Here is a 24124-nt window from a genome sequence, read left to right as displayed (position 1 = left end):
GCTAGCTAGCCCAAAGATATTCTGCTGTGAATTTTTATATTTCCTTTTATTGGCCATGAGGGTGTATTGGCCATGAATGCCACCTGGGGATATAAGGAGGCCATAAAGGGTCTGAGAGGAAATGTTATTTTTCAATTTATATCAGTTCAACACTATACCCTCAGTTTGTTTTTCTAGGTACAGTGGATATCAGACTACAGTAACTTAGAGCAAAATATTCTTATGAGACACTATATTCTCAGACCTCCTCTGAAAACCTGTAAATGTCCCTCAATCAGTAGATCCATTCTTATCTCCTTGTACTAACCTGAAGCCAAAGTGGATTGAGGACTGCCACATAAAACTAGACACACTGAAACTAATAGAAAAGAAACAGGGAAAGACCCTTGATCACATGGGCACAGGGGAAAATTTCCTGAACAGAAATCCAATAGCTTATACTCTAAGACCAAGAATGACAAATGGGACCTCATAAAATCACAGACATATCTCTAATGCAGCCAAAAACTGTCAGAATCATAGACTGGATACATTTTTGATCTCTAAACCATTTTATTCTTTCAGTTGGATGCCTTTTTCAGGCTTTTGGTGATGGTTTGGCATACATGATTATTTAATCCAGTCATAAGCCTAGAATCCATGGTAGTTTATCTGATTAGGAACACTGCATATTGGTGCTTGGAGACTGTGCCATATTTTTCTGGTTTCCATAGCTACATGTTTGGGGACTCTGAAGCCAACTTATAACCTGTGTGGTTGTTAGAAAGCTGGGAGAGACCATCTCTTTGGTCATCATAAGCATTTGTAGGGAGGCAGACAAAATACTTGGCTGCTTAAAAACCCAAATCTCTACAGGATAATGGGAGAGCTGAGATACACAGAGAAGGCATTTCAAGCCTGTGCCAGTCTTTGGTGTCTCACTGGATTCCAGGTGTGCTTTCTTTCTGTTTGTTCTGTGCATTCTCTATGCCTTCTCATTATGCAAGTTCACTTGTGTTCCTTTTACTACAGAGGCTGGGATATGCCACCCCTTCCAACAACTATTGTCATCAAGAAGCAGGAAAAGAAAATGGAAAATCTGTTCATTCTCCTGATGACCAGTGAGAGAAATGAGCTGTATGTTTGCCTAGCAGTCATCACCGATGGATCCATGGACTGAACATATTCATCATTTCAAATCCCATTGCCTGCTCTCTGCAAGCAAATCCAGGCTGAGAAGAGAGAACACAGTTCACCTGAATCTCTCTAGGGCTGAAGCGGGATGGGGAGTGTCACGGCTCAGATCTCCTGCTGTCTGGAGTCTATCAAAGCAGGAACTCATTTTTTGTACCAGTCTTTTTTTTATATAGATTTGGGGAAGTAGGTGGGGATTTCTGGTGGTTTGAGATGACATAGGTGGTAGGGAAGGGTGACAGAGTTTATGGGGTGATTTACAGGGCCAATAAAGTTATTCATATTCAGCTTTAGGGTGGCCAAGGCAGGATTAAACAGGCCATACTGAGTCACTCCAATATGGAAGTGACAGAGCCATGTCTCTAAACTACAGTAAAAGCTCAGGTTCACTCACCTGGCCGCAGTATCTGGCTGAAAAAGGTCAAAAATACCCTGGTGTCATTCTTGAGTCTGCAATGCCCCACTCATCTTACATTTTTCAGGACTTTTGTTCTAGGTGGCTGCACCACCTGGATGTCACTATGCCCTATCTCATCTCCATAAGTGCTTCTCCAACTAAGAGTTCCATGGTACACTTTGGAGAACCTTAGCAGTTTATAAAGTTGTTATGTTCTTGGTTCTCATGCCCACAATAACTTAAAATTTCTGACTGACTTTGCTTCTAAGAACATAGTGGGATAGACTTCATTCCCAATCCTACTGACTGGCCTCATGCAACCCGGGAATCCTCCAGTTGGATACATAGCCGTTGTCTGCCTAGTGTCAGAATAACATGGTTTATAATCACCATAATTTGACACTATATAGGATGAAGGATATCACACCTCATGGTGTATGTCTTTGAGGACCACCCTATGTTGATGTGAGGTTTCAAGCTAGTGTTCATGAGAGTCTACATTCCTAGGGACATATATGAGAAAATAAAGTTAGGTCATGAGCAGGTAATTTTTCACCTGCAAAGATTAGAGAATGAGAACAATGAAGCCTCGGAGAACTTAAACAAAGAATTCACACCTGAAGAACTTCGGATGGCAGAGAAACATTTTAAAAAATGCTCACCTTCATTAGTCATTAGGGAAATGCAAATCAAAACAACCCTGAGATTTCACCTTACACCAGTCAGAATGGCTAAGATTAAAAATTCAGGAGAGAGCAGGTGTTGGCGAGAATGTGGAGAAAGAGGAACACTCCTCCACTGCTGGTGGAGTTGCAAATTGGTACAAGCACTCTGGAAATCAGTCTGGTGGTTCCTCCAAAAACTGGGCACCTCACTTCCAGAAGATCCTGCTATACAACTCCTGGGCATTTACCCAAAAGATTCCCCAGCATGTAATAAGGATACATGTTCCACTATGTTCATAGCGGCCCTATTTATAATTGCCAGAAGTTGGAAAGAACCCATGTATCCCTCAACAGAAGAGTAGATGCAAAAAAAATGTGGTATATCTACACAATGGAGTACTATTCAGCCATTAGAAATGAAGAATTCATGAAATTCTTAGGCAAATGGATGGAGCTGGAGAACATCATACTAAGTGAGGTAAACCAGACTCAAAAGAGAAAACATGGTATGCACTCACTAATAAGTGGATATTAACCTAGAAAACTGGAATACCCAAAACATAATCCACACATCAAATGAGGTACAAGAAGAACGGAGGAGTGGCCCCTTGTTCTGAAAAGACTCAGTGAAGCAGTATAGAGCAAAATCAGAACAGGGAAGCGGGAAGGGTTGGGTGGGAAAACAGGAGGAGGGAAGCGGACTGATGGGACTTTCGGGGAGTGGGGGTCCAGAAAAGGGGAAATCATTTGAAATGTAAATAAATATATCAATAAATTAAAAAAAAAAAGAAAAAAAAAGAAAAAAAAAAAAGAAGCTCAAGAGGAAGAAATGCTTCTACTGCTAAGTGCCTCTAAGGGAGCCCACCACTTGTGGAATGGTTATTTCTGATTTTGTTTTTGACTGAAGATTCCAGAGCCCTTATTTTATTCTTTCTGCCTCTTCCCCATCAGACAAACTTGTGGGATTCCGTCTTAGTTTTACTACATATCAAAGAGACTGTTATCTCTCACAGCATGGTCTTGCAAGTCTCGTTAGCCTTGAGAATAAAAAAAAGATGTATGGAAGCTCTGTGTTCAAACAGGGCTTACAAATCTGATGGTTACGAAACAGGTATACAGAGTATCCTCCATTGGGTCTTCTGTAATAACTTGAGAATATTTATCCTTTATACAACTTTTGTTGTTTTCCCATTATCTTTGCCAATCAGTGACAACTGGAGATCCCTCTTTGTTTTGGAGAGTTGTGTAAAGCTACTGTTTACAATCTAGGGATAAGTTCTCTCAGGGCTTATTTTACCCTATTCTAGAATTTCATGCGTTCCTGTGGCCTGGATGTGTTGTTAAAACTGAACCATACCTTTACCTGATCATTTTATTTAAGGAATTTTACAAGCTCTTAATCAATATTTATGTTTTTTGTAAAAATATATCTATGTATTTATCTACATATATATTCATTATAAATATGTCTGTTTAAATATGTATGTATATTTGTATATATGTATGTATGTATGTATAAATCCTGTGTGGAGGCAGGACATTAGAGTGAATTAATGTCTTTAAGGAGACACCCCTTTTCTTGAAGCTTACACCTCACATGTAAATTGGGCTGTTCATTATCCTTTGCTTGAAGGCTCTTGGGATAAGATTGATCCTAGACCATTATACATGCCATCCAAATATTCTACCAATGAGTTGCAGGTCTAGAATTATATACAAAATTAAAGAGTATATTGAATAAATGCATTTGCCTTGGAATTTGCCCATCCAAATATTGGCTAACATAGAGAATGGCTGACAGAATGCTCTCAAGATTGGTAAATATTTAGCTACCTGATAGACTATGCATTGTGTAATAAGGACATTTCATTCTGGGAAAGTGTGATATGAAACTATAACTGCACATGTGCCAGTAGAAGTTGATAGGTTATTCTATTAATCTAGGAGCATTGTCAAAGCAACCACGCATTTTCCTGAGGACCCACAGATGAATAAGTTATAGCCAGGCCCAGGCTCCTTCCACGTACTAGTATGGACATGAACACCTACTTAGTGTATGAGTTCCTTGGTAGTGTGTCTTAAACTTAGTCTCACAAAGTTTCTAGTCTGTCCATTTTTTGTCAGGGTCAGCTCAAAAAGTCAAGGTGACTTAAGGCCAAGAGGTACAAAATCTTCTGCCCAGATTCTCTGGATGTTGATCTTTGAAAATCCCTTGTATGCCAGAACTGTCTGGGGGCCCATTAGATAACTTCCTTCACTTTTTACTCTCTGGCTTACATCCTGTCTCAGTAAGATGTTGATTGGAATGAATATTCTGAGTGAGGTATGGATTATATGCAGATCTATTGACCATGCTGGGGAATGAGACACTCTGTTGTAAATATCATCCTCTGTGACTCTGATATATCTCTCCCTTTAGTATCCCTTGGTCTATCACATTATGTAAAGGAAGAATATAAAATTCCCAAGCACAGGCATCCCCAAGTGCATACACACACACACACACACACACACACACACACATTCACACACACACACACATGCAAAATGACACATGCAAATATACACATATACACTTACACATAAACCCTGATACATGCAAACACACATACACACACACAAACTAACACACATTCACACATACTCTCTCACACACACAAACACACACCCTGAGGCACACACTGACACATAAACACATACACCCTGACACACCCTGACACATACAAAAATACATACTGACACACCCAGACACATACAAACACACACACTCTCTCTCATACTCAAACACACACTCACAAACAAACCATCACACACACATAGCCTGAAACATCCAAACACACACAGAAATACACACTCAGATTGAGCATATACACACATACAAACACACACACACAGAGAACACAAAAACATACAGAGAGAGAGGGAGGGAGGGAGAGAGAAAGAGAGAGAGAGAGAGAGAGAGAGAGAGAGAGAGAGAGAGAGAGAGAGAGAGAGAGAGAGAGAGAGAGAATACAGGAACACATTCAAATCAGACACAGAAATAAAAGTTCTTACCACATCAGGAAACATCAGGAATTTGTCTTTATTCTGGTGCTTTATCAATTCTTGCTCTTAGAACATACGCTATTGGTGTTCTGTTCAGAAACTTTCTCCCTGTACCGATGTCCTCAAGGGTCTTCCCCAGTTTCTTTTCTATTAGCTTCAGAGTGTCTGGCTTTATGTGGAGGTCCTTGATCCATTTGGATTTGAGCTTAGTACAAGGAGACAAGGATGGATCAATTCGCATTCTTCTGCATGCTGGCCTCCAGTTGAACCAGCACCATTTGTTGAAAAGGCTATCTTTTTTCCATTGGATGTTTTCAGCCTTTGTCGAGGATCAAGTGGCCATAGGTGTGTGGGTTCATTTCTGGATCTTCAATCCTGTTCCATTGATCCTCCTGCTTGTCACTGTACCAATACCATGCAGTTTTTAACCCTATTGCTCTGTAGTATTGCTTGAGGTCAGGGATACTGATTCCCCCAGATTTTCTTTTGTTGCTGAGAATAGTTTTAGCTATCCTGGGTTTTTTGTTGTTCCAGATGAATTTGATAATTGCTCTTTCTAACTCTGTGAAGAATTGAGTTGGGATTTTGATGGGTATTGCATTGAATCTGTATATTGCTTTTGGCAAAATGGCTATTTTAACTATATTGATTCTACCGATCCATGAGCATGGGAGGTTTTCCCATTTTTTGAGGTCTTCTTTCATTTCCTTCTTCAGAGTCTTGAAGTTCTTGTCATACAAATCTTTCACATGTTTGGTAAGAGTCACCCCAAGATACTTTATACTGTTTGTGGGTATTGTGAAGGGGGTCATTTCCCTAATTTCTTTCTCAGCCTGCTTATCCTTTGAGTATAGGAAGGCCACTGATTTGCTTGTGTTGATTTTATAACCTGCCACTTTGCTGAAGTTGTTTATCAGCTGTAGGAGCTCTCTAGTGGAGTTTTTTGGGTCACTTAGGTAGACTATCATGTCGTCTGCAAATAATGAAAGTTTGACTTCTTCCTTTCCAATTTGTATCCCTTTGACCTCCTTATGTTGTCGAATTGCCCGAGCTAGTACCTTAAGTACAATATTGAAAAGATAAGGAGAAAGGGGGCAGCCTTGTCTGGTCCCTGATTTCAGTGGGATTGCTTCAAGTTTCTCTCCATTTAGTTTGATGCTGGCTACCGGTTTGCTGTATATTGCTTTTACTATGTTTAGGTATGGGCCTTGAATTCCTGTTCTCTCCAAGACTTTAAGCATGAAAGGATGCTGAATTTTGTCAAATGCTTTTTCAGCATCCAATGAAATGACCATGTGGTTTTGTTCTTTGAGTTTGTTTATGTAGTGGATTGCATTGATGGATTTCCGTATATTGAACCAACCCTGCATTCCCGGGATAAAGCCTACTTGATCATGGTGGATGATCGTTTTGATGTGTTCTTGGATTCGGTTGGCAAGGATTTTATTGAGTATTTTTGCATCGATGTTCATAAGGGAAATTGGTCTGAAGTTCTCTTTCTTTGTTGGATCTTTGTGTGGCTTTGGTATCAGCGTAATTGTGGCTTCGTAGAAGGAATTGGGTAGTGTTCCTTCTGTTTCTATTTTGTGGAACAGTTTGAAGAGTATTGGTGTTAACTCTTCTTTGAAGGTCTGATAGAATTCTGCACTGAAACCATCTGGTCCTGTGCTTCAAACTACCTTGAGATGTGCACTAAACCACAATATCAAAAAATGTTCTCTCCTTCTGTTTAAATTAATGAAGTTTATAGAGTAGTAGCAAATTGCTTGATATCAGAATAAGTATAAAAAATTGTATGTTAACACCACAAAGTTTAGGGTATTTGAAAAATACTATCATTAAACAATATTCAAAGCCAGCCTAGGTTGAAAAGAAGGAAAGAGGACCGTGGAGAAGCTATGTGACAAGTGTTACTATTTCATGCCGGGAAAGACCTGTGTGCTGTTCACACTATATTTAATTAGTGATGCACTGTGATCCAGGATGATTTCAAATTCATTGTGTCCTGTCTGGAGATATTATTCAATGTTTTTCGTTCTGCTCCAACTCCTGGGTGCTGGGATTATAAGTATGGGCACTAGGTCCAGTTGAATAGTACTTGTGAAGCAGACCACGTATTTGCACACATTAAACAAAAACTAGACAGGCAATGGTGATGCAATCCGTTAACCCAATCACTTGGGAGGCAAAGGAAGGTGGATTTCTGAGTTTGAGGCCATCCTTGTCTACAGAGTGAGTTTCTGGACAACTAGGGCTATACAGAGAAGCCTTATCTCATAAAACAAAACAACAACAACAAAAAAACAACCACAAAAACAAACAAAAATCCTCTACAAATTATCATTCCTATCAATATGTATTTGAATTAAGTCGGAGTTCAAGTGTCTCGTGAGGAGCAGTGCACATGATAAAATCTACACTGGCAATGTAGACATCAATAAACACTTACATAGGACAATTAAAATGATAACATTTTCAATAAGAAAATTTTATAACACATGTGTGTTCTGACTGCTGAATGTCTTTGTACCACATGCATACCATTCTCACAGAGTCCAGAAGCAGGCATCCGATTCCACCAGAATTGAAATTAAAGAGATTATCAATAAAAAAAAAGAAATTAAAGAGGTTTGCAGCTGTCACGTGAGTCCTCGGAGACCCCAACAAATATTCTTAATGGAGAATAGATCTCTCCAGCACACACTACACTTGACTTTTGCCCTTCCAGCCAAGTGTGCTGAATCATTCCCAATCAAAGAGCAAAAATTCTGGAAACCTGTAGTAACAGGAACATGAGGTAAGCGTGCTAATTGTGTTAGGCTGTTACACATCCATGTTAGGATCTTTTGAGTTCAGGAATCAGCCACAGGATCACTGATTGTCAGTTTGCATTAGATTTGATACCTCTCATCTAGGATATCAGTGAAGATTAGGCCCCTCAGATGACATATACAGTTGAAAAGACCCTCCTGGTAGTTAATATTGGTAATAGAATGGTGAATGTTTGGGTAAGCAAAAGTGGGAGGAACCTTACTACCAGCTGAAGTGGATAGAACCTGCCTCAGGGTCCACATGCACCTGGTGGAGAGTGTGTCTCTGCAAGGATAAAAATGGAAAGGGTTAGTTAGTGCTGCTCTTTTACTGCAGGAGATCTCGGAGCATGCTGAGGAAGTGTTTCTTGCAGTGCTCTGTTCTTGTGAAGATCCTTGAAAGAATCTGATTCCTGAGACTGGCAGTGAATCAGAGAGTCAAAGTGTGGGACAAGGGACCTTGAGGGTCTTCAGACTGGTTTTGTAAAATTACAGATAAAACAAATCTACTATTACCTGATCTTCATGTGATTGGGATGCCAGGTCTTGGCATAGAAAAGAGCAAACATCTGGTTTTCCATTCCTCACTGAAAGGCCAAATCTTTAAAAATTCAGACTTCGTTATAGATAACCTAATCTAAGTTTGAACTCAGGTAAGTGAAAAGGCTGGTAACTAGTATTAGTTTCCAACTAATACTTTGTTTCTCTCCAACAGTTGGATCTGAAAAAATGGAAGACACTGCTGTGAGCTTTGAGATGAATAGGGTTAAGTTCTAGCTTCCATGTGATGACATCTGCAGGAGGGGTTTGAGGGGTAGGGAGGCTAAAATAAAGGAAAAGGGAAAAAGTCATGCAGAGGAAGCACATGCCCTATAGACCAATCAATGCACACCACTAAATAACATAATCAACACAGAGGTTGCCAAAAGGATGAAGGGTCGATTTTTGGTTCATTATTAGTGATAGTTGATTGGCTCTATTAGAGAAACAGCGAAATCCTTGTGGTATCTTTTTTAAAAATTGGATATTTTATTTATTTGCATTTCAAATGTTATCCCATTACCTGATATCGCCCCTATGTTTCCCACTCCTCCTCCTGCTTCTATGAGGCTGTGTCCCCCAAAAAAACACTCCTGCCTCCTTGCCCTGACATTCTCCTACACTGGGGCATTGAGCTTCCATTGGACCAAGGACCTCTTCTTCCATTGATTCCCAAGGGCATCCTCTGCTACATATAATGCTTGAGCCATGGGTCCCTCCATGTGTACTCCTTGGTTGGTGGTTTAGCCACTAGGAGCTCTGGTTTGTTGATATTGTTGCTCTTCCTATAGGGTTAGAAACCCTTTCTGCTCCTTCAGTCCCTTCTCTTACTCCTCCATTTGGGAAACTGTGATCAGTTCAATGATTGGCTGCCAGCATCCAGTTCTGTATATGTCAGGCTCTGGAAGAGGATCTCAGGAGAGAGCTATATCAGGCTCCTGTCAGCATGCACTTCTTGGGATCCACAATAGGGTCTGAGTTTGGAGACTGCATATGAGGTGGGGCAGTCTCTGGATGGCCTTTGCTTCAGTCTCTGCTCCACCTTTTTCTCTGTATTTCCCCCTTCTAAGAAAAACCAACACACACACACACACACACACACACACACACACACACACACACAGGTTTTCCTTCTTCTTGGGCTACATGTGGTCCGTGAGTAGTATTTTGGGTATTCTGAAATATGGCCTAAATTCCACTTATCAGTGAGTGCATCTGAGCCAGTGCCCTGAGCAGACTTGGGTGCTAGCTCTTTCTTGGTAGTTCAATCATAAATAAACTTTTAAAATAACAAAAGTGATTCTTGTAAACCATACATGAAAGCAAGTCTGATTAATCATTGATTATTTAGACATGAACTTTAATGTCTCCTTTTTTTTCATTCATTTGGTGAGCATTAGATTTTAGGAAATGATTTCTACATATAGGATGCCATCCTGGAGAACTTCATGAAGGGATTGATGCCAAGGTATGGTGTCATCCTTAATGTCATAGAGCATTTTATTTGATTCATCACAGGAATGGAGTGGTAGAACGTTCACTGATGAACTTATCTTTTATCTCTTACTTTTCTATTATTGATCATATTATTTCATATTATATTCTGATTACCTCTCTCCTTACCCAACTGTTTCCAGATCTTCCTGCCCCATGCAACTTTTTTCAAATCTAAAACCTTTCTTTTTTCATGTTATACACTAAACATATAAATTATTATTATTATTATTATTATTATTATTATTATTACAATAGGTTTATATATTTGTTATAAATATATAAACAAAATCTATAAGGGGACAAAATAAAAAATAAATACAGAAAAATTCAAGAAAATCTCTAGGAATCCTAAACATACACCAACTCAAATTCACAAAAATAATTTACACAAAACCACAAAAGTATAAGCCACAATATACTTAAAAATGAACTTTGACGTAAAAACAAAAAACAGTACACATGAAAACAAATGAACACAAAAGCCAAACAAATATAAAAGTCCTGGAAAGCATTAAGAGAAAAGAACCGCCAACAATATCCTTGAGTTTGTTTTGTGTTACCCATCTTATGCTGGGCAAGAGGTTTGCCCTTCAGATAGTTTGAATAACCCATGAATGTCCTATTTTTAAGCACACCTATTGAAAAAAAAGAGATTCTTGTAAATCATACCTTAAATCAAGTCTGTTAAACATTAATACATACAGGCATTTTAATGTCTCCTTTTTCATTCATCTTGTGGCCATTATATTTCTAGAAAGTTATTTCTACATAAAAGATGGCATCCTCAACAACAGCATGTGATAGATGCCAAAGTACACTGTCATACTTCACTCATAAAACACTTTATTATAGAAACATTAACACTGATTTTTGTAAATGACTATTAACTGCATTTGAATAGGGATGTAGTTCCATTCCCCTCTCAATGATGAGACCCCACTTTTGAACAGAACCATGCAGGCCCTGTGCATGCTGCCACATTCTCTGTAATTTCATACGTGCATGCATCTTTCTTGTTTTAGAAGTCCTGTTTTCAACGGTCGGTGTCCTCAATCCCCTCTGGCACATATAATACTTCTACCTACAATTCCACAGTGTTTCCTGAGTCCTAAGACAAGCGATTTTATAGAGACATCCCATTTATGAATGTGTGTTCAAAATTCTTTCACATCCTAAAAAATGTCTGCCTATGGGTTTTGAATTTGATCCAATCTACTACAGAAGGAAAACTTTCTGATATTGGCTGATCAAGACCCTGATATTTAAGCAGAATGTATTTAACAGCTATTTTACTGCTTTGTAACCATATCAGAAGATAAATATATGCAATTTTACACAGTCTCTCTCTCTCTCTCTCTCTCTCTCTATATATATATATATATATATATATATATATATCAATATATGTGTATATATACAAATATATACACACCAATATATGTTGCATATATATGCAAATATATACACATTCTGTAAGAATTAATGAGATAAGAGGCCATGTGAATTTTAGGAGTGCAGGAAGTACTACAAAGGGTGTTTTGGAGACAGGAAATATAAAGAAAAAGCAATCAAATGACAATGTCAAAAATAAACAACCAAATAATTCTTAAAAGTGAAGCAGCAAACAGTACTTTGAAAGAAAAATGAGAGTGACCTTCATCAGCTGATGTAAAGAAATAATAATGTATATGTGTTTATATGTGCATGTTTGTGTGTGTAATATTAAACTGAAATAATCTTTAGTACTCATATTTTCATAAAACTTATGATAAGACCCTTCATCTAGAGTGATTTATGTGTCCATCAAATTCACTGACCTTATTAGAGTAAAGGTCTTGTGTGGGACATTTCCATTAGTGATTTTACTCACTTAGAGAAACATTTTCTTTTCATAATGAATTAGTTTCTTTCACATTAATTGACAGAGCCTTATATTGCAGGCACAATCTGATCCCCATTTTCCTTTCCACAAAATGTTCCCTTCTTTATATATTATCTGATATTTTTAACATCTTCCTAGTGTATTTTAAAGTGACTCCTAATCCAGCGCTTCTTTGCTGTCGTATCCAATATTTGTCAATCTGCTACCACTCTGTTAACATTTAGTTTCACTTTTCAAATTAGTGCCTTTTACTGCATCAGCAAGCTATGATATTTTAAATCCCAAAGAGACATTTTAAAATTAAAGTCATGACTTAGATTGTGTTGCTCTAAAAAAAAAATAACATGATCAAAAGAAACATGTAAGGAAATTATTTATTTTCTTATGTACCCTGGCCACAGTATATTGAATGTAGCCAAGCCATGAAATTTGATGCAGGCACTCCATGAATGCATGTGGAATAGTGTTGATTTCTGGCTTCTTGTCCATGTTGTCTGCAGTCTTCTTATAACTTCAAGAACAACTCACCTAGCTGGGGTACTGCCCACATTCAGAACTGTCACCTTATATTAATTATTTAGTAAGTACATGGCTTACGCCCAAACCACAGGTCAAATTGATGGTAGCCATTCCTCAATTGAGATTCCTTCTTCTCCATATATTCAGGATTGTGGACATATTTATGAAATCATTTTCCATTAAATTTAGCAAATTGGTATCACAATGGAGGATGCTGACCTATTTGCAAGTTCAAATTTTTTATTCCTTAAAATTTTTATATCTTTAAGTATAATTTTGGTTAAGACAAAGAAAAATATGTTGAGTATCATCTAACATTTTCCTACTATGAAACATTCAATGAAGCAATTTATCTCTGTATTTTTTTTACAAAATTTGAATTTGGTCTAACTAAAATAACATAACACTTTGGGACAAAGATATACCCTAGCAACCCTGCACTAGAAGCCAAGATGGAGAAGACCTCCACAACCATGATGATCTTCCCCCTGGTACTGTGGTAGACAGGGAGGAAGGTGATCCAGACACTGCAGAACACCAGCATGCTGAAAGTTAGGAACTTGGCTTCATTGAATCTGTCAGGAAGGTTTCTAGCCAGGAAAGCCACAGTGAAGCTCCCCTGAGCCAAGGAACACAAATATCCCAGGACAATATGGAAGGCAATTAGTGAGCCTTTGTTGCAAATAATGACAATCTTTCCATGTTCAGATTGTGTATCCCTGTCAATAAAGGGAGGAGATGTTACCAACCAGATGCCACAGAGAACAAGTTGGATCAGGGTACAAATGGGAATGACCAAGTTAGGTGTCCCCGATGTCAGCATCCCTCTCATCCTCCTTCCTGGAATAGTGAGCTTGAAAGCCATGACCACAGTTATTGTTTTGGCCAACACTGTAGAAACAGCGACTGTGAAAAACACTCCAAATGTGGTCTGCTGCAGGATGCAGGTGGCCTGGTTGGGATGTCCAAAAAAGAGCAATGAGCAGAAAAAACAGAAGACTAGTGAGATGAGCAGGATGTAGTTGAGAATGAGATTATTTGCCTTCACAATAGGAGTATCCTTGTCCTTCACAAAAGTGATGAGTACTAGAATTGTGAAGGCTGAGAAGGATAGAGCAGTGGAACCTAGAGCCATCCCCAGTGGATCTTCATAAGACAGAAATGACACAGCTCTTTGGAGGCAGTGGGTTTGCTCCAAGTTGGCATACTTATCATCTGGACACCTCACACACTGTTCCATATCTGCTGGCAAAAAAACAATAAAACCAAAAAATATCATAATTGTTTAGTTAATAATTATGTATTTCTATTATTCAGAGGATATATCAATAAATATTTAGGTATTGAGCATCTCATCCATTCCTTCTTACTGCAGAGACCACTGAATTAAGATTGTTCTCTATTAACCTGTCTTGTGATGAAATAAAACACCATGACAGAAAATGGAATGGAAAATATGTATTAAACAAAAAGAACAAAAATATGATAAATAATAATATGCATGATCAAAGATTTTTTCAATCTTCAAACCATAAATTCACTATTCACAGAAAAGGGTAGTGTGAATATATAGTTATTGATCTCAGTTGAAGAAATGCTTTATGTACTTTTTTTGCTTTTCGGGTGTGCTATTTTTCTGTATCTCCTATAGAAACCAGAACATACAGTTCCTCATGCAAGTACTATTTGCCAAAAGGAATATTTTCATTCTTGATGCTCTATGCCTTATAGTTTGTCTTTAAAAACTGGTATACATGTATGTCCTCCTAAATATTTTCTGCATAGTATAAAATCAGTAGGCCACATATTGTGAGAGAACAATTTATTGTTTTTAGAAGATACTGCAAGTTATTTGCTAGGTGCAAAAGAAGTTGCCATTATTTAACTGATTAAGTTCTGAAACATGGAGATTTTAGAACTTCATGTTCCATGTAGGTCATACCATAGTTCTAATTTGGAAGGAGAATGATTCAAAATCAGCATTTCTTTCTACACGCAAGTATGTACCTGTTTCATTGGAAACCTCATTTTCTGGGCACTGAACACAATCAAAGCAGCAGTCTGCTGTTTCTTTCTGATGAATTTTCCTAAATCCAGCAGTACATGGCACACTACACAAGGAGGAGGGAACCTGAGGCAATATATAAATATTATATAATGTGTGTGAGAGAGAGCATGTGTGTCTGTATGTGTGGTTCATTTGTACATAATATGTATAATATCCCATAGATTTTTCTATATGGGTCATTAACAGATATGGCTGTAAATACTCCTCTGTTAATCAGTATTTCTTAACAATTTCAGTCCCATTATTATTTTGTATCTTCCTACAGTACACCAAATGTCATACAATATTTTCTGCATCATGTATTATTATATATGTGACTTTCAAGTTGTAGCAATTTAAATCTTTTACTTTCTAAACTGATAAATCCAAAAGGTAGCTGGGTGGTGGTGGCTCACCCCTTTAATCCCAGCACATGGGAGGCAGAGGCAGGCGGATTTCTGAGTTTGAGGCCAGCCTGGTCTACAGAGTGATTTCCAGGACAGCCAGGACTATACAGAGAAACCCTGTCTCGAAAAACCAAAGAAATAAAAAATAAATAAATAAATAAATAAATCCAAAAGGAATGATTCTGTGGTATCAGTTTTCTTTTCTCATGATTTATAATTAAAAAAATAAAATCAGAATACTAAGGTTTGTGGAGAAAGAATGTAGGGTAAATCAAGAAAAAAGTTCTTTGATTAATATGAACAAAATATGTTATATAAGACTGTCCTAAAATTAATGAAGTTTAAAACGATAACTAGACAATAACACTCTCTTATCCCTCCTCCGCCCTTTCCCTGCTGTTATGAGACTCATCACTCTAGCATACCCCTATCCTGGGGCATTGAGCCTGCACAGGAGAAAGGGTCTCCCTTTCCACTGATGCCAGATAAGGCAATACCTCACAGAAGAAGGGACACTGGGAAGTAGGATAACATGTGAAATTTAAGTAAATGAATTGACCAATAAATATACATAAATAAAAAGAAACCTTGAAAACCTTGAATCAGGAGAAAGATTTCTGTTAATGAATACATGCTATATTTAATTAGGCTCTAAATATGTTGTTACAGAATTAGAAAATTCCATGGTATACATATAGTTTCAAATTTTTCTATATATATAGATATAGATACATTTAATAAATACATTCCTGTAGCATGTGGAGAATCAGCATATGGGTGCAACTGAACATTGGATCCAATCCAGATGGTTTTTATCTTTATGATGAAATTTACATGGAGTTGAGAGGTATCAGATTTTGGTGCTAGTAACTGAGCACGGTCTTTTGCAAAAGTAGAAATTATGTTTTAACCACAGAGATAAAACCTTTCAGTGCCTCATATTTAAAAATGTAGATATCTTGAAAACAAATAATATTTGTGGTATACGCACCAAAGTTCCCCCTGTCGCCCACTCCGTGTCTTCAAATATATGAAGTTGTTGCATCTGTGGGAAACACGGAAAATAGCTTCCTATTTTCCCTTTTAATCCAAGGCCTTGTGGAAAATTCCAAATGATGAAAATGCTGTACTCTGCACACTGATTTTCCTTATGGCTCATGTTCACTAGTTCTCCAACAGGATTAGTAAACACCCTGGTCTTCAGCAAGGAAGAAACCTAAATGAGATCCATCATTAGATGCTTACATATGCATATTAATAAGCAGAAAGCAAAATTGAGAATGTTACCTAATTCCTTAGTGTTTTTCACAAAAAACAGCTATATTGAAGTAATCCTGTGTAGTCCAATAGAATATACCTCATCGATACTGAAAATTTATAAAATGTTCCATGTTATTGTTTGATGGTAAAATGTGCTAGAAAATGATTAGCATATTACAAGTAACATGGTGTGTGTGAATGTATGTGTGTGTGCGTGTGTTCATATTACTCCAAAATATTTTTTTTGAAAATGTAGCCACGTATGTGCAAATGAAGGGGAATTCTGAATGTGTGAAAATAAAGAATATCTGTTGGTCTTTAATGTACAGACAATAAAAAATATGTGATAAACTGTAACTTAATAACATATGTAATCTTAATCATTTTTGGTTTTGTTAATCATTGTTAATTTAAATGAGTAACTATTAGGTACAGCAAATGTACTGATTGACATATTACTCTTTAGAAAATTATTCTAGTCTAGTCATCACTTAAGGCTTTTATTATAAAACCGTTGGCTCCTATTTTAACTTTTGAAATAATTTGGTGAAATGTTGAGATATATTTTCACAAAACTTACTGATATCATCAAAAATTGTTTCCTATTAAATGTCTTCCTTGAGCATGATGTTCATTATTGTAAAATATTAATTAAGGGGTTTTGCAGTGTAGAAATGTGTCCACTGAGAGAATAATCTCTTACAAATGTACAAGTGTTTGTCTGTATCCATTTAAAAGTTTATATTGATATGTCTAAGCAAAATGAAATGTAAGAAACTTCACCTGCTGACAGTCAGTAAATATTTCTTTGTATCCTGTTGGTATCTGAGCCTCTACTTGTTGAAGAATCATTTCATGGTAGGTGTGGGCCACAGCATACACAGCATTATACAAATTGTAACCTTCTTCACTCAGGGCCATGTCATATTTGTTCAGTGCTGTCCATTCCAATGTATTGTTAAATTTAAAGTGTTCCATTTTAGTGCTGTTCTTAGAGATTGAACAATTAAAATAATTCCACCCCAGTATAGAGTCAGAAATGTTTACTGGATATTTGCCAGTGTCCGTAGTTTGCAGAAAATTCCGAAATTTAGCAATCTGACCTCTGTGGTGTGCAAAAGTGACAATACCATGGAAGAAATCAAAGCTGAATCCCTTTTTATTTGTGATAACATCCCATTGTGAATTTGTGATCCAGATTCTCCGAGCACATAAATATTCCCACCTTCTAAAACTGACTTCTAAAGTGGAGTTCATTTCACCATAAATGATAACAACCTTTGCTGAAGATGTCATAATTTGTTTATCATATATCGTAGCCTTTGTCATGTATGTCTGCATGGTTTCTGGGATCACATTCACAAAAGCTAAACAGATCCCATACCTTTGCATTTCTTCTCTTAAATCAGAGAGAAACTGAATTCCCTGGTCATCATCTGAGATGACCACGCCTATCCAAGTCCATCTAAAATGAAGCAGCAAGGAGACCATGCCATGGGACAAATGTGTGTTCTTGGTGGCTATCTGATGGACATAGGGCAACTGGTCATAGTCACTCAGGTTAGGATTAAATGGTCCAAAGAAAACCTAAAGAATGTAGAAGAGAGGATGAAACATCCACATGAGGAATATGATATTTAGGATATTTGAACTCATATATAAGTAACACTACTCAAGTTCCAGAAATCCTATTAAAGATAGTAAGATTATAGCAGAGATATCATGTAATATTCTTTTTCAATTCTAGACTATTTCTAACAAGTCTGAATGTCCTAGAGAAAAATTTTGCCTGTTTGCCCAGAATATCTATGACCTGGTTATTTATTTGTTATATCTATATAAATAATTATTAATGTGTAATTATTATATATATTATCATGTGGCGTGTGTCTGTGTGTGTGCCTGTGTCTCTGTGTGTGTGTGTGTGTGTGTGTGTGTCTTTGTGTGTGTATCATGTAGCAATGCACTCATAAAGCATGCTGTCCAGGTTTTTCCTCTAAGAACATGTAAATAGAATTTAAAAGTTGTTAACTCATTCAGTGCCACGCATTCTTACCTTTGGATTCCTGGAATTAATCACTAGTTTTAAGGTTGTTTTCCATGATGGTCCTATAAGGCCTACATCACAAATACCCTCTCCACAGTTATAATTAATAAAAGCCACACTTTGTTTTATTTGCATAGAATGTATAAAGTCAAGAACTCTTAATGTATCTTGGCACTAGCCAAAATCAATGGAGAATATCAAAGTCATGTTGGGTAAAAGATAAGGATTTTTGTTAATCTCATCAGTAGCAAAAAACATTACAAGAAAAAATTCATGTTTTCTTGTGCGTGTTCTAAAATAAAGGATAATGATTATTAAGGGAAATGTTTGATATATAAAATTTCAATAACAATAAATGTAATCTGAGACATGCTAAATTTAGGTCTAAATATCTTGAAATAAGTCTCATAAATTAGAGATCCGAAGAGCTCTATACAACATAAGAATCCATAGACATAGGACACTATGATAAGATAAATTTTGTATTCGTGAAAATCAATAAAGATTGTTTTATCTCAGAATGTCATCCTTGTATTAGATTTTAGTCTTGTTGAGTAAGATTTTTCTAAAATAACCTGGGAGTTGTAATTCCACTGTTAAATAAAAAAAAATTGCATGACTTAAACCACCTCTGAACAACATAACACCCTCTTAATTTTTATTATTTAAATGCATTTTATACATCAAACATAAATGTATTGAATCTTTTGAAAATCAAGTCCTCTTCCAGGTACCATCTGCACATGGGAGCTGGGCCTGTCACACATCCCTCTATGCACTGGCACTACAAGGTGAGAGCTGGTCTCCAGGAAGTGCTCTGACTCCTGGGCTTTGAAGTGAGACAGGCATTTTCCGTCCTATGACTGTCCAAGACAGAGCACATAGGGCACAGGAATGGCAGAGCAGCTATGACAGGGTTCTTCCAGCTGCTAGGGCTGTCCCATAACCTTCAGTGAATGGGTCCTGCCAAGGGAGAGCAGGTCTTCTGGGAGTCCTGACAGAGGCTTACAGGCACACAGGAGGGAGCAGCTCCAGCCAGACACAGCAAGATGAACTAACACCAGAGATAATCATATGGCAAAAGGCAAGTGCAAGAACCATAGCAAGAGAAGCCAAGCATACATGGCATCATCAGAACCCAGTTCTCCAGAACAGCAAGTCCTGGATAGCGCAACACACTGGAAAAACCATTCTCAGTTTTAAAATCACATCTCATAATGCAGATAGAGGACTTCAAGAAGAACACAAGTAACTCCCTTAAAGAAATACAGGAGAACACAGGTAAACAGGTAGATACCCTTAAAAATGAAACACAAAAATCCCTTAAAGAATTACAGGAAAACAAAACTAACAGCTAAAGGTATAGAACAAAACCACCAAAGATCTAAAAATGGAAGTAGAAACAAAGAAATCACAAATGGAAACAATTCTTGAGATAGAAAACCTAGGAAAGAGATTGGGAGTCATAGGTGCATCACCAACAGAATAAAAGGGATAGAAGACAGAATCAGAGTTACAGAAGATACCATAGAAAATATTGACACAACAATCAAAGAAAATGCAAAATGCAAAAAAGGTCCTATCCCAAATTATCCAGGAAGTCCAGAACACAATGAAAAGACCAAACCTATGGATTATAGGTACATAAGAGTATGAAGATTTCCAGGTTTAAGTGCCATTAAATATATTCAGCCAAATTATAGAAGAAAATTTCTCTAAGCTAAAGAAAGAAATGCTCATGAATGTACAAGAAGCCTACAGAACTCCAAATAAACTGGACCAGAAGAGAAATTTCTCCCATCAATAATAATCAGAACACCAAATGCACAAAATAAAGAATATTAAAAGCAGTCAGGGAAAAGAGTCAAGATATATATATATATATATATATATATATATATATATATATATATATATATATATATATATATGAATTACACAAGACTTCTCACCAGAGTGTATGAAAACTAGAAGATGCTGAGCACATCTCATACAGATCTTTAGAGAACACAAATGTCAGCCCAGGCTACTGTACCCTGAAAAACACTCAATTACCATAGATGGAGAAAACAAGATATTCCATTTCAAAACCAATTTCTCACAATACCTGTCCAAAATTGAGCCCTTCAAAGGATAATAAATGGAAATCTCCAACAAAAAAGAAAACTACACTCTAGAAAAAGCATGGCAATAAACTTTTATTAACAAAAAGAAGATCATCTCATAAACATAATTCTACACCCAATAACAAAAATAACAGGGAGCAATAACCACTTTTCCTTAATAACTTTTAATATCATTGCATTCAATTCACCAAAAAAAGACATAGAATAACAGACTGGATATATAAACAGGACCAAGAATTTTGCTGCTTACATGAAACTCACCTCAGGCACAAAGACAGACACTAGCTCAGAGTAAGAGCTGGGAAACAATTGTCCAAGCAAATCGTCCCAAGAAACAAACTGCAGTTGTCATTTTAATATCAAGTAAAATCAACATTCAACTTAAAGTTATCAAAAAGAAGGAAAGAAACTTCATACTCATCAGAGGGTAAACCTACCAAGAACTCTCATTTCTGAACTTCTACACTCTAACTTCAATTATCAGATCTCCATGGACTAAGGCTAGTCTTCAGAACAACAACAACAAAAATAGAAATCCCACATACATGTGGAGGATAAAGAACCCTCCACTCAATGACAACTTGATCATGGAAGAAATAAAGAAATTAAAAACTTTTTAGGATTTAACGAAAATAAAGTCAGAACACACCCAATATTATAGGACAAAATGAATTCATTGCTAGGCAGAAAACTCATAGCTCTGAGAACCTGCAATAAAAAACTGGAGAGAGCATACACTAGTCACATAAGTCGCCTGAAAGCTCTAGAACAAAAAGAAGCAAATACAGCAAAGAGGAGTAGATTGCTGGAAATAATCAAACTCAGGGCTGAAAACAACAAAATAGAAACAAAGGGAACTAAGTATAGACAGAATCAACAAAATCAGGAGCTGGTTCTTGGAGAAAACCAACAAAATAGATAAATCCTTAGACACACTTACCAGAGGGTACAGAGACAGCATCCAAATCAGCAAAATCAGAAATTAAAAGTGAGACATAGCAATAGAAAGTGAAGAAATCCAAAAAAAATTCATCAGGTCCTACCACAAAAGCATATACTCAATGAAACTGGAAAATCTGGATGAATTGGACAATTTCCTAGACAGATAGCAAGTAGTCAATTTAAGTCAGGATCTGATAAACCATCTAAACAGTACCATAACTTCTAAAAAAATATAAGCAGTCATTAAAAAGCTCTCAACCAAAAATGCCCAGGAACAGATGGGTTTAATTCAGAGTTCCATCAGACCTTCAAAGAATACCTAACACCAATACTCTTCAAAATATTCCACAAAATAGAAGCAGAAGGAACACTACCCAATTTCTTCTATGAAGCCACAATTATTCTGATAATTAAACCACACAAGAACCCAACAAAGAAAGAGAACCTCCAAGCAATTTCTCTGATGAAAACTGATGCAAAATTACTCAATATAATTCTTGCAAATCGAATCCAAGAACACATCAAAATGATAAACCATCATGATCAATTAAGCTTCATCCCAGGGATGCAGGGAAGGTGCCATATATGGAAATCCGTCACTATTATCCACTATATAAACAAATGCTAATTTAAAGCACAGAGAGACAAATTATCAATAATTTTCCCATGGTGTTGGTAGAATATGATTTTTATATTTCCAACCGTTAATATTTAACAAACAGAATCGTTATTTTAAGATATATTTAAATTTGCTTATCAATTTCAAAATATAAAAAATGATACAATATACCACATAACCAGAATATTATCCTTTAGGCTCTTTTACATATCTATTTAATATTACTTTTTAGTTTATTGTTACTAAGTCAATTTTGTAAGCATTTGTCAGATTTCTCTTAATTCAACAGTGTTTCTAATTCTCTGAGATCCTTTAAGTGGTGTCTGAGCACAGAATTCTTCTCTCCATATGAAATTTGCTCATCCACCCCAGTACAGTTGGCAGTTCAGGTTTTTTTTAATATTATCAATTACCTAACATTAGGAGTATATACACCAAACATGCTCATGTGCTGAAGTTTGCATTTTTCAATTGAGAGTTTGGAACAAAGTTTTCTTTCTAAATCTGAAAGGTATTGAGAAAGTTTATATATTTGTAATTTTAAATCTTAATATGCCTTAAAATTGTCAAAAATGAGAATTTCCTGTATTTTTCAATGACATGGGGATAATACAAACTACATCAGAAATGAAATTCCTACTGATCTAACATAGAAGTATAATAAGGTGAAGCCAATATCACATCAAAGTGTATATAGTGTATTGAGGCGAACAACTGGAAAACATTCTATAAATGCCAAAGACAAGAAAATTGAATATGAGATGAGATGACCGTTAGAGACAGAAATGTACAGAAAACCTCGGTTCATAAAAGAAAAATGTCCCAGGCACATTGATTAGCTAAAAGGTTAGTGATTTCAACACACCTTCCCTCATGATCTGCAGGCACAAATGACAACATCTTACAACTGGGATCTTAGAACTATGTAGTCACAATAAGTACAGCTTCTTATCCACAAGAAGAACATTTATTCTCTTAGATTTTCCCTAATGTGATATTTATTCAATTATAAATAGAAATTTTATTGAATATCTGATACTGATAGTAAGCCTAATATGTGACTGGACATTTGCATGATTGGACCAAATGATTATTCTGGTAACAGAATATGAAGCCTGGCAGTCTTTTTCCACATTCAGTATCAATTCCAGAAGGAAAGGTGGGGCTAATTTAAAGATTATATTAAAAAGCAAAGTACATGTACATTCACATGTATATAAGTAATATTATACATGTAATCAGGAACAATTGACCCACACATCCACAAGTATTTCAATATATAAATGAATACTCAACATTTAGAGACCAAAATTAGATAACATTTTTAGGAAGGCATTTAGATGAATGCTCATAGAGGAATTGTTGGCAGATAATTGTATATATGCAGCTATGCAGTCTCTTCATATTGAGCTCTTGTTAAAGGTGGAAATTGTAATTTCAAGGCGGATGAAAAGGCATTTTTGACATATTATATCCAAAGAGAGTCAACGGATAGAATCCACTCTCTGTCATTGCCTAGGTTTGTGAACTGGAGACCAACTTAGTAAAGCTAAACTAAACTGTGACACATTTGAAAATATTAAAATAGTGACTGATGTAATCATTAATTGTCAGTGGCTCATCAAGTTACAGGAGAAAGAACAAGACAGAACCCCACAATTTGAGTACATAGCTACATATTAATAATTCATATCACTGAAACAGGAAACAAAGTTAATGACTTACCTAAAACCAAAAGTTTCATTATACAAATCATCTTCAACAGGTCCCTCTATTGCAAAAATGGAAAAACCACAGTCACTTCTCAAATCTCCGTTATCTTCACTATTCTTTATCCTCCAAAAGCAAATGGGTTCAATCAAACAACACAAAGTGAGAGAAAACATCAGGAGCAAAAAGAAAATATTAAAAGAACAAAGATTCTTCATGTCTGCAATAATCTAAGATGCAGTTGTGAAATCCGTTTCCTATGCACACAATCATCACCCCCCACACACATCCACACACACGTTTATACCTATTTGTCTGTTTTAAGTCTACTGCCCTCTGGAGGACCATTTAATTATATTCAACATTTCCCTTCAATTTGTCCTATGTCCTGTTCCCTGGATACATCAGGAAAATTCTGGCCTCAAGCTCTACATCTGA

The 24124-nt window shown here is 36.5% G+C and overlaps 1 pseudogene; it reads right to left on the bottom strand.

Annotated features, from left to right (window-relative positions):
- Positions 1–12864: 12864 nt before the first annotated feature.
- Positions 12865–23904, bottom strand: LOC127671734 (vomeronasal type-2 receptor 116-like; annotated as a pseudogene).
- Between the last annotated feature and the right edge of the window lie 220 nt (positions 23905–24124).

The sequence above is a fragment of the Apodemus sylvaticus genome, chromosome 21, assembly GCF_947179515.1.
Source record: "Apodemus sylvaticus chromosome 21, mApoSyl1.1, whole genome shotgun sequence".
Taxonomy (NCBI): Eukaryota; Metazoa; Chordata; class Mammalia; order Rodentia; family Muridae; genus Apodemus; species Apodemus sylvaticus.
The sequence above is the reverse complement of the archived record's forward strand: the minus strand, read 5'-3'. Positions and strand labels throughout refer to the sequence as shown.